This window comes from Nycticebus coucang, chromosome 10, assembly GCF_027406575.1.
Source record: "Nycticebus coucang isolate mNycCou1 chromosome 10, mNycCou1.pri, whole genome shotgun sequence".
In the NCBI taxonomy this organism is placed as follows: domain Eukaryota; kingdom Metazoa; phylum Chordata; class Mammalia; order Primates; family Lorisidae; genus Nycticebus; species Nycticebus coucang.
Window position 1 is genome coordinate 21347860 of NC_069789.1, and position 12285 is coordinate 21360144.

A 12285-nucleotide genomic window follows, 5' to 3' on the forward strand; every position below is an offset into this window, starting at 1 on the left:
GGCATGTATCAAAGGCGGAATGCCACAGCTGGCTGTACACTGTCCGTGACTGCAGACCCTGGGGCCTGCAGGGAGCAACCAGCTTAGACTGCAGAGTCAGGGTGGGTGATGGTGTTTATCAGCCTCCCCTTGTCACAGCATGTGGCTGGACAGGGACATGTGTCTGCGGGGCATCTCTTCCCCAGGGGCAGGCACACGCAGCCGGCTTCCCAGCCCAGGCCTGGCAACCCCTGGGGACGGCTTGGTGCTCTTCCCTGCTCTCCCAAATGGGCGCATCTCACACGGGGGATAAAGTGAGGTGGTCAGTGAGCTTTACAAGGCAGACAGAGCAGTGAAACTCTCAGAAGAAAGAGCTGCTGAGAGCTGAGTTTCAGCCAGGCCCCACACACTCCCAGCAAAGACACCTGTTCTCCAAAAAGAACCCTTACCTGCTGAGGGGCAGCACGGTGACGGGTCTGGGCAGGGGACTGAGGCCAGCAGTGGCAGCAGCAGTCTGTCCTCAGACAAGAGGTGGATTCAGAATTCCTGCTTTGAGGCTCACCTGCAAGCAGAACCAGAGACGTGTCTCCAGTGTGGGGAGCCTCCTTCCGCTGTCCCTGGTGTCCCATATGGCCCAGCTCCCGTGTTCTCTCCTCAGGCTCAGCAGCTTTCCACCCCCCAGTCTGACACAGGGCACGCTGAGGACGCAACCCCGAGGCCACAGGCAGCCCTGGCCCTGCCAGACAGCAGCTGTCCCTGCCAACCTGAAGGCCTAGTGGCTCTATGCCTCATATGAGCAGTCCCAGCCAAACCGCTGCCAGACAGAAACAGCTCACATTTGTTTGCCTATCATAAAAATATATATCCACTATAGAAAATGTGAAGACAGAGAAAATTATAACAAAGAAAGAGATTATAATGTATTTTCCCAGAGATAACTACGGTCACCACGTTGATACGGGTTGTTGTTCTTTTTTATGATTTTTTTTATTGTTGGGGATTCATTGAGGGTACAATAAGCCAGGTTACACTAATTGCAATTGTTAGGTAAAGTCCCTCTTGCAATCATGTCTTGCCCCCATAAAGTGTGACACACACCAAGGCCCCACCCACCTCCCTCCATCCCTCTTTCTGCTTTTCCTCCCCCCCATAACCTTAATTGTCCTCATATCAAAATTGAGTACATAGGATTCATGCTTCTCCATTCTTGTGATGCTTTACTAAGAATAATGTCTTCCACTTCCATCCAGGTTAATACAAAGGATGTAAAGTCTCCATTTTTTTTAATGGCTGAATAGTATTCCATGGTATACATATACCACAGCTTGTTAATCCATTCCTGGGTTGGTGGGCATTTAGGCTGTTTCCACATTTTGGCGATTGTAAATTGAGCTGCAATAAACAGTCTAGTACAAGTGTCCTTATGATAAAAGGATTTTTTTCCTTTTGGGTAGATGCCCAGTAATGGGATTGCAGGATCAAATGGGAGGTCTAGCTTGAGTGCTTTGAGGTTTCTCCATACTTCCTTCCAGAAAGGTTGTACTAGTTTGCAGTCCCATCAGCAGTGTAAAAGTGTTCCCTTCTCTCCACATCCACGCCAGCATCTGCAGTTTTTAGATTTTGTGATGTGGGCCATTCTCACTGGGGTTAGATGATATCTCAGGGTTGTTTGGGTTGTTGTTGTTCTTTTTTTAGAGACAGAGTCTCAGTTTATTGCCCTCAGTAGAGTGCTGTGGCATCACAATTCACAGCAACCTCCAACTCCTGGGCTTAGGCGATTCTCTTGCCTCAGCCTCCCGAGTAGCTGGAACTACAGGCACCTGCCACCATGCCCGGCTATTTTTTGTTGCAGTTTGGCCGGGTCAGGTTCAAACCCGCTACCCTCGGTATATGTTCCCTACCCCTGAGCCACAGGCACAGCCCGACCACATTGATGTATATTATTCTTTCACAAATTAGAAATAACTTGATTTCAGCCAAAGAAAATTTAGCACAGAAGAGAGGACTGGGTCAGATAACTGACGAGGCCTCTCACAGCGCATTCTCCACAGGGAGGCGCGCAGTCCTGTCCACCCCCTCCCGGGAGAGAGTGCCTGGAGAACGGCCAACTGTGGGTGACGGGCTCTTTCCCCAATGGTTTTCTGGGTGTCCTGCCCTAAAGCATGTATCTGCCAAGAAGCCATAATGAACTCAGAGCAAAATCGCCCAGGAGGAATGAAGGCAGGTGACAGTCCTGTTTTGTCCCTTGGCCAGGGCAGAATGCAAATTCGTTTTGGTTTGAACTTCAGGGCAGATTGTTCGAAGCTGAGCTTGGGGCCTACTTACTTCTCAGACTGTGCTATGGTTGGAATGTTGGTACCAAGCAAACATTACTCCACCCATTTTATACGATGACATCCTCACCCTCAGGGTGTTGGTGCCAGGAGGTGGGGCCTTGGGAGGTGACTAGTCATGAGGGTGCAGACCTCATGCCTGGGGTCTGAGGGACACCTCACACCTTCTACCACATGAGGACACAGCCAGAAGGCTCTGTCTGCAGGAAGAACCAAGAAGCAGGTCTTCCCCAGATATCAAATCTGTCAGCCCCTTGCCTTGGACTTCTCAGCCTCTAGAACTGTGAGAAATAAACGTCTTGGGTTTATAAGGTACCCTGGCAATAGTATTTTGTTAAAGAAGCCCACATGGGCTTAAGACAGCCTGTTTTGCCTTTTGACAAACATTGTTCTAGTTAGAGTAAATTTGTTGTATTCAGACACTTTGTCCCCTTAAAAGTTATTGGGCTTTTTTTATAGGCATGGTCTTATCTGTCACCCAGGCGAGAGTGTGGTGGCATGATCATAGTTCACTGTAACCTTGAACTCCTGGACTCAAGCAATCCTCACAACACGAACCACTAGGCCTGGCTCATTTTTTAAATTTTTTGTAGAGACTGGTCACTGAGCTAGTTTCAACCCCTGACCTCAAGCAATGCTCCTGCCTTGGCCTCCCAAAGCATTGGGATTACAAGGAGGAGCCACCATGCCCAGCTTTTTTTCTTTTAAACATATTTTTTTTTTTTTAAAGAGACAGAGTCTTGCTTTCTCATGTAGGCTGGAGTGCAGCGACATGATCATAGCTCACTGTAACCTCAAGGTCCTGGCCTTTACGTTGTTTCCCCCTAATCTTCCGTTTTGTTTTTTCACCCCTCTGCTATCAGAAAACTCTTTCTCTTCACTTGTAAACAATGCTCTTGAAAACCAGGTCAGGTCACTGGTGTTGCAGACTGTAGGGAATCATAATTGCTGGCTGGTTTTAGCCAACTGTGGGAGGCCCAGAGGGCCCTAACCAGAGAAGACAAGGATGGGTGCGGAGGTGCCTCACTGCTCCTCCATCAGGCGTCCTTCTTGCCCCCACTATCTTCCAGACCGAGGGGGGGGGGGAAGGAGACAGACACGTGCTAGAGAGAAGGCCTGCTAAGGGGAGGGGCAGAGCCTAAACCCTGCACCCCAGAAAGATGACTTCCCAAGAAGATCTGGCTCCAGAAATCTTCCCTCCCAACCTTCTGGAAAGGCATCCAACCCTGGGAGGTAGGAATGGGAGAAAACAAAATGGCTGTGTAACTCCCCTCTCACATCCCCTTCAGGAAATCTTAGCCATGGCCTGCTGTCACCGTCCATCCCAGGCCCCCTCAAACGCCGTCCCCTGGCTGCCAACACGGCCACACCAGCCTGCCTCCCTCCTAACGGCCGACTTCTTTGGTTCTAAAATCAGACGTGCCCAAGGGAATATTCTCTACTCTCAGTATCTTTAGTGGGAGTCTGCACCACTCCTCCCAGCAAACATCCTGCAGTAAAGGCTGCAAATGCCAGGAGGCCAGCTGGGGAGAGAACAAGAAAAATACAGATGGGGTGCTGATATTTGCTTTAGTAGCTAGACGAGCTATTTTGCACATACATACATCCTGTCTTAGCTGTCCGGGGCTTTGTGGGACAAGCTCTCTTGACCAGCTCCATACCAGGAGGTCCCCTGGTCATAGGAGTTGGAGAGATGGCCATTAGTTTGCTCTTTCTTTGGCAGGTCATAGTACTAACTACACTAACCTATTAAAAATTCTGAAGAATCCTGCAGTAGAGAAACTTATTTATTTAAGCCTGCATTTCTCAAAATTATTGATGCAGGAATGTCCTAGTTTTTTTTTTTTTTTTGTCTTTTGATATAATTGTGCTTCTTACTCTTTTCCACCACATTCTGGGGTAAACAGCCCCATGGGGACAACAGGCTCCCCCGACTCAGGCAGCCCAAGGCCCCTCCCAGAGGGCTGAGCAGCTGGGGCCTGGGAGTGCATGTGCAGCCCAGAGCTCACACACCCCACCCCACTGTGGGGAAGCCATTCCTGACCAGCCGCTCCCAATTTTGGTTGGAATCAGAATCATCTGGAAATGTAGCAATATTAAGTAAGGCCCTGTTGTACCCACCACTGTGTTCCTGGGCCTCTGTATTCTGTCTTAGGGCTCCAGGGAATTCTGACACAGTCTGAAGGTTTAATACCATTGCTCTGTAGGGAGCCAGAGGTTCAGTCTTTGCTGCACATCTGAACCACTCAGGTTGTGCATGTGGGGGGTTAACGATCCTGATGCCCAGATCAAATCCCAGAACATTTAAGTCACCATCAGTGGATGTTTAAGCTTCCCAGGAGAGTCCATTGTGCAGCCGCGTTGAGAAACACCAGTCTAGTCTGCACCTAGTGGGCATGTCCCAAACTCTGGTGTGCACGCCAACCCCCAGACCTCCCTCAGCAGGACTGTGCAGGGGCTCAGGGAGGCCAGAGGGCTGCTCCTCAAACCATGGTGGAAGATAACAGCATCAGTGTCCCCTGAGCCGAATCTGCGTTTTAAGCCAGGTGATTCATGTTATGTTAGAATGTGAGAAGCGCTGTGCTGGACCAGAGGGGCAGAGTCTTCCACGAGTCAGTGGTGAAGAGTAGAGACCAGCAAAGCTGCTGTTCTCCTGACCCTTAATGTTATTAACATCCCATTCAGCTTTCTGCATTCCTCTTTCTGATGATTTAATTAATCCTAGCAGCTCTTTGAGAAGCCACATATCGTAAAAAGACTGCATCAGTGTCTCCCTGGTCACCTGGCATCCGCATAGCCTCTTGCATCCAATGTTTGGCACTTAAGTCAAATGTCATCCCGCCAACCTGCCCTGCACCCCAGGAAGGGGTCTCGACACCTTCCCCATATCATCACTGTCGGAGCTGATAGGAATTTAGCTCTTGACTGAGTTCCCTGATACGGCTGCTAAAGAAAGCTGCCTTTTAACAACACTAAATTTTACCATGATGTTTGCAAAACCTTTTCTTTTCCCTAAAGAGAAGAAAATATATTCGTCTCTGAACATGTTCTCATGTTTCCTTGTGAGGTCCCGGGAATGCCCACTACCTGGCCGCTCACCAACTGGGAGCCCCTCGAGGGCAGAGGCCTTGCTCTGTTAGCTTCTGTGTCTCCAGGGCGAGACAGGGACGGGGCAAGCTCAGAGCAGTCCATCCATACAAATGTGTGTATATCAAAGAACAAACACGGGCCTCAGTGGTGACTTTAATTCTCCATGGCTGCTCTTGCTTCAACTCATATATGAAGCTAATTTAGGTCCTTGGGTTCTGAGGATAATGACCTAGTGTCCCACATTATCTATTGACACCAGGGTCGTTCAGAGCCTCTGAACTCACAGAGCTCATAGTCTGGTAGGGGTGTTGCAATCCTCTGGCTTCCACCTCCCTAGTAGCGTAGCGGGGACTAAACCATGTGCTACCACACCTGGCTACATTTTAAAATTCTTTGGAGAGACAAGGATCTCGGGTACCTTGCCCATGCTGGTCTTGAACTCCTGGCTTTAAACAATCCTTCCACCTCAGCTTCCCAACGTGCTGGGATTATAGGTGTGAGCCACCGTGCTGGGCCATGAATACATTCTTTTGAGTGGAGGCACAAGGCTGTTTGTGAGAATAAAACCACCTTCCTCTCGCAGAAATTTAACTGTGGCAGGGCGTGTGGGCTCCAGCTAAGTGTGGCCTTGTGACTCTTTCTTGCCAATGGAGAGAGAACAGAAATGATGACTGGGCTCTGAAATGCCACTTGTGTGCCTCTGTGCTCTTTACTGTTGCAAGACTGGCAACATGCATGTGTCTGCAGCTTAACTTCAACACGGGCAGCTGAGGACACCAGGAGGTGTCTCTCCAGGTGAGGACTCTGCACCTGGGTGTCTGTATCCCTGGGAGCCTGTCAGAAATGCAAATGCTTAGGCCCCACTCAGACCCACGGAATGGAAACTCTGGGAGTGGGAAGTGGTTTAACAAGCCCTGCAGGTGACCCTGATTCTCCAGACACTCTGTGAACCACAGGCCTGGGGCAAGAGGGAGAATCAAAATAGAAGGATCCCTTAAAGCCCACCTGGATCTGAGCTGTCCTGTCTGCTTGGCTGCTCCCTCTGTGCTCCTACAGCAGAGAAATACATTTCCACACCTTTTAAGTCACTGTTTTTTTTTTTTAAACAGTCTTACTAAGTCACCCTCATTGGAGTGCTGTGGCGTCACAGCTCACAGTAACCTCCAACTCTTGAGCTTAAGCGATTCTCTTGCCTCAGCCTCCCAAGTATCGAACTACAGGTGCCCACCACATCAACCGGCTATTTTCTTGTTGTAGTTGTCATTATTTTTTTCAGGCCCAGGCTGGGTTTGAACCTGGTGTATGTAGCCGGTGCCCTAGCCGCTGAGCTACAGGTGCTGAGCCGAGTCACTGTATTTTTGTGACAAAGAGTCATCACAGCAGCTTTGCGTCTTGCTCATTTATATGGAAGCATTGCCTTCAAGGAACATGGCTTGAAAATGCTTTTAAATCTGAGACAAAAGCCGTCATTTAAGAAATTCTACTTGGGAAACCAAATACGGTGAGGCATGCAATTACAACAAGGATTCCGCCATGTGAAACTGCGTTCACTTTTAGTGTTCCACATTTCACCCTAAAATCCTGCTAGATTGTAGGCTCCCAGGGTGGCACTGTTTTAGCACAACAGTTGAGGAGGGGTTCTCTCCTGGAGTTCAACATGAACGTTTAAGATTTCTCCCTTTCTGGCTTTAAGATAAATTGGCTCTGACTTGTTACAAGGATAACTCATACTGAGTTGACACCCTAGAGGGTTCCCCCAACAATGGAGGTCACATTAGTCAATGTAGGGATTTACAAGGGAGGAGAAATCCTAATTCACTTGAAAAGTCACAGCTGCTGCAGTGGAAAAGGGCACAGCCTTTCTTTCTGTACTCATGGACCTATAAAGGGGTATTCTGGTATCATATGACCAACTTTGCTGCTTCTCAGTCATCTCCGGATGGAGCTGACCCCCGAAGGAAGTGGCAGGGAATCAGGTGCCATCACTCCAGACACCCAGGGCTGTGTCTGCACGGGGACACCCCCCACCCTCACAGGGCCATGATTCTCCCCACTCTAGCTCTAGCCACTTAGCAAATTAAATACTGTAATAGTCAAGCTTGATGCATTTTACAATTTGGTTTGGATTTTACAATGACTCAATTTACATCTTGATTGCTCAACAGCATCTGCCTGATTTAATAACGTCTGATCACACAGATGCTGAACCAGCGTAGGGATAAGGAGCTTGAGGCCTGATGTGAACGGTACAGGACTTGAGAGTCAACCAAGGGTTTCTTAGGAAGAGCACTCTGGGTCTGATCGATGCTGGGCCTGCTGGCAGCCTGTCACCAAGACACTACCCTCCTTTATCTAGCTCTTGTCAAGGTCAAGTACATTAGAGAAGCTTAGCAGACCAGATGTCATATTTAAGAGCATTTGTCAAATTCGTGCAGAATGAACAGCAGAAAGAAAAGCCAGATCCACCTTCGGTGTGACCCTTCACACTGTCCACTCTTGCTCAGGCTGGTCTTGAATTCCTGGCTTCAAGCAATCCTCCCACCTCAGCCTCCCAGAGTGCTGGGAACACAGGTGTGAGCCACTGTAAGCCCTTCACCCCCAAACATTTCTATTGCTCCAAAATAAAACCCCACACCCATTAAGCAATTTTCCCCATTTCCCTATATTCCCAACACTTAGCAACCAACAATCTGCTTTCTATGTCCATGGATTCACCTATTGTGGACTGAAATTTTCATGTGAATTAAATCATAAAATAGGCAGACCCTGTGACTGGCTTCTTTTACTTAGCATGGTGTTTCAGGGTTCTTCCACACTGCAGTGTGCCAGCACTGTGTTCCTTTTCTATGGATGAACAACGCGGTGTTGTAGGGAGGCACCGTATTTTCTTTATCCATTTGACCAGCGGATGGACACGCGGCTGCTTCCACCTTTTTGGCTGTTGTGCATGGTGCTGCGATGAATGTGCACATGCAGGTTCTTGCTAGAATACCTGTTTCGAACCATTTTACATCCTGTCAGCAATGGTTCCAGTTTCTCCACCTCGTCGCCAACATTTGGTATTTTCCATTTCTTGGATTTTACCACTTGGATCCCGGAGGGTGTCCCATGGTATCTTATCGTGGATTTGATTTGCATTTGCCTAATGACTAAGGATGATGAGCACCTTTTCACATGCTTTTTGCCGTGACTTGCTTCTTAAAAGACTGTCTTAACATTCAATTTTTAAAAATTTAACAATTCAAAACAATTCAATTTTTAAACAATTTAAGTTAATTGTTTAATTGAATTTAAACAATTCAATTTTTCAGAAAGCCTGAAAGTGCAGCATCAAGAAGATCCTCCTGAACTACTGAGTGTGAGATGCCAACCTGACTCCCCGTCGCGCCTGAAGGCTTCGATTCCTACACACAAAGACCTTCTCTAATCTAACCACAACACAACCATCAAAGTCAAGAAATTATAAGTTTACTACCACCTACTTCTCTGACTGCATTCAGCTTTCACCAAACATACCTATAATTCCCTTAACAACAGAAGGGTCAAGTTCAGAGCCACGTAACGCACTCAGTTCTCATGTCTCTTTAGCCTCCCCCAGGCCTCTGGCTCTCGTGACCTACAGTATTTTCCAAGATTATGGCTGTTATTTTGTAGGATGTCCCTCAATTTGGGGCATCCTGCCCAGTAGCCCAACATGTCACACTGACCCATCACTGATGATGTTTATTGCTATCACCCAATTAAGGTGATGTCTGCCAAGCGTTCCCACTGTGGAATTACTTTCTTTTTGTAATGAACAAGAATTTCTCGGAAGACGCCTTAAAACTGCCTAAACTTGTTTCTCATCAAACTTTCAGTGCATCCGTGTATTGGTTGCTATCAGTAGGAACGCGTGGTTTTCTGTTTCATTCAGTAGGTTACAATTCATTACTATCAGTGTTTATTTTGATGCTTATTTAAACTGTCCTGGATTTGGCCAGTGGGAGTCTCTTCAGGTGGTTCCCGTGTCCTTCTTGTAGGTCTTTATCATTTTGACCACTTCCTTGCTTTCTTACCACTGCCCTGTCAAGGTGCGAGGATAATGCCCCAGTTTTAAATTCGTACTATACTATTATTTTCCTTCGCTCTCACCCTGGCCATGTGTCTTTGTCAAAATAACACAAGAACTGCAAGAGGTACGAGATAAAATGAAGTCATCCACAGGGAAGAGATTCCTAAATAGAATCCTGTGTGCCAGCAGGAAGTTAGTAAGTGGATGCAAGCTGATTAGGTGTTTTCTGTAACTTAGAGTCCATAGATCCTCTGAGGACGGAGTGCTGATCCCAACTGCACAGGAGACAAATGCTACGAGCAGGTGGGCTGCTTTTAGCATGCTCGACAGGCGGGAAGGGGGGGGAGGAGGGAGGAGCCTTGATCTACCACCAATTCCCCAGGCAAACCTGGGCAAGTTACCTAAACACTGTGGGTCTCAGTTTCAAATGTTAGTTACCAGGGTTGTCTGAACATTGCCAGCGTCTGTGAACAGGTGTTAAGAAGGTGAAGTATTTACAAGTGTAGCAGTTGGCTCCTCGATGGTTATAGGATGAAAGCCAGGCTCTCTTTAGCACAGTGTCACAAGAGCTTGGGTAATAATCTAGTATTAATGATCTTTAAAATTTTTCTCAACACACCTAAGATCCACTCACCATACACCAGCTAAAAATCACTGCTCTAGGTATTTAGACCCACAAGACCATGACAGAAGGCACCCCAGTCTACTCAGAAGGATGAGGACAGAGTCCCCAGCAGAACGCCAGGTGCTGCGCTCCTGAGGAGTCCTGGAGGAGCCCTCACAGGGGTTCATGCAACATCCAGGAGTTACCCCGGCCCCGTGGACAGCTACAGCGCAAGATGAAACCCAGGGAGGACAGTGCAGGGTCTTCACAGGAAAGTTCTCCTCCTGCAGCAGCATCCCTAACAGTTCACAGGGACGTGTCACATACAAGAGTCACTGTCTCCTGCTCGGGCTGCTCTAACAAAATGCCACAAACTGGGTAGCTTTCCAGCCGTTCTCAACCCGTGGGTAGCAACCCCTTTGGGCCATCGGAAAACACATCCTGCATATCAGATATTTACATTATGATTCATAACAGTAGCAAAATACAGTTATGAAGTAGCAACGAAAATAATTTTATGGTTGGGGTCACGACAACATGAGGAACTGTATTAAAGGGTCGCAGCATTAGGAAGTTTGAGAACCACTGTTGTTTAAAATTTAAACAATAGGCTCAGCACCTGTAGCTCAAGCAGCTAAGGCACCAGCCACATACACCAGAGCTGGCGGGTTCAAATCCAGCCCGGGCCTGCCAAACAACAATGACAACTACAACCAAAACTTAGCTGGGCATTGTGGCGGGCGCCGGTGGTCCCAGCTACTTGGGAGGCTGAGGCAAGAGAATCGCTGAAGCCCAGGAGTTGGAGGTTGCTGTGAGTGGTGATGCCACAGCATTCTACCCAGGGCGACAGCTTGAGACTCTGTCTCAAAAAACAAAACAAAACAAAAAAAATTTACACAATAAAAACTTACTATTCACAGTTCCCCGTTCTTGAAAATCAATCCAGGATCAGGGTGGCAGCGCCACTGGGTGCTGGTGAATGGTGAGGTCCTCTTCTGGACTGTGAACTGCCAACCTCTTACCGTGTCCTCACGGGGTGGAAGGGACAAGTGAGCGTCTTGGGCCTCTTCGATAAAGGCTCTAATCCCATTCAGGAAGGGATCAGACCTAATTACCCACTAAAGGGCCCACCTCGTAATGCTCCTGCATGAGGGAGTAGGTTTCAAGCTCATTCTGGAGGAAGATACAAACATTCCGGCCATTGCAACTGAAAAACTTGTGGGGGGTGGAGTTCAAAGCCTGGTGTCTAATTCAGACACTTAAAGTTCATTCATAGCTGCTCCCTGTCCATAGATAATTTACCGGTAGGGAAAATTCTTACCTTAAGCAACACTGCTGAGCAATATGGTTCGCTGCCTTCTACCCCCGGAAACTATGTGGTTTCTGGGGGTAGAAGGCAGGGAAATGGCTTCCCAAAGTTGTCTGTGTCCTAATTCCTGGAACCTGTGAACACATTATGTCTGATCAGCTGGGATAGGAAGGCTGACATGTGTAGGTCCAGGGTAATCACAAGTGTCTTTTTTTTTTGCAGTTTTTGGCTGGGGCTGGGTTTAAACCCACCACCTCTGGTATATGGGCCCTACTCCTTTGAGCCACAGGCCCCACCCAATCACAAGGGTCTTTATAAGTGAGAGAAGGAGGCAGCACAGTCAGAGAAAGATCTTACACTGCTGACTCTGAAGGTGGGAAGAGGCCACAAGTCAAGGAGCGTGCAGACTTTAGAAGTAGGTAATGCCAAGAAAAAGAATTTTGGGGCTCCAGGGCCGTGGCCTAGGGAGGAAACAGGCTGGGCCGCGATGTAGCCTGGCGCCAGCTTGGTGGCTCTGTGCCCAGCCTGGTGTGAGCCCCTCAGAGGTGCTGCTGGTCCCCATGGACCCCCAGATCTACAGGAACCTGCTGAAAGTGGCTTGGATGATCACTGTGCTGATTGCCTTCATCTGTGTGCAGAGCCCTGTGTGGGCCGACGACAGCACCTACAGCCACTTTGAAGTGGTCAACATTTGCAACTTAACGACGATCTCGTCTTTTTCTGACCAGCCCCTTTCACATCAGCCGTGTGCTCATCTGTATCAACTGGTCCCTGTGGGAACTTCTGCATCATCAATCGGTACCCTGCTCCTCCTGCTCCACCCCATCCCTCCATCGTGGCAGCATCCAAGAGTTACACCAGCAGACTGGAGGCTGGAGCGAACTTCGGTTTCTTGGCCACCCTCGCCTGCCTGGCAAGC

General features: G+C 48.4%; 1 protein-coding gene across 5 annotated transcripts in view; it reads right to left on the reverse strand.

Moving 5' to 3' along the window:
- The window catches only part of GNG4 (G protein subunit gamma 4), a 71755-nt gene that overhangs the window by 17381 nt on the left and 42089 nt on the right, over positions 1-12285 (reverse strand). For 2 of the 5 annotated variants that reach the window (XM_053605221.1, XM_053605225.1), the window contains exon 2: positions 429-541. The exons of 1 other annotated variant lie outside the window; for it this stretch is intronic. The gene's annotated coding sequence lies outside the window, so the exon portion shown is untranslated. Of the gene's footprint in view, positions 1-428; positions 638-12285 lie in introns of those variants that run through there. 2 more of the 5 variants (XM_053605224.1, XM_053605220.1) reach the window with 2 other exon arrangements.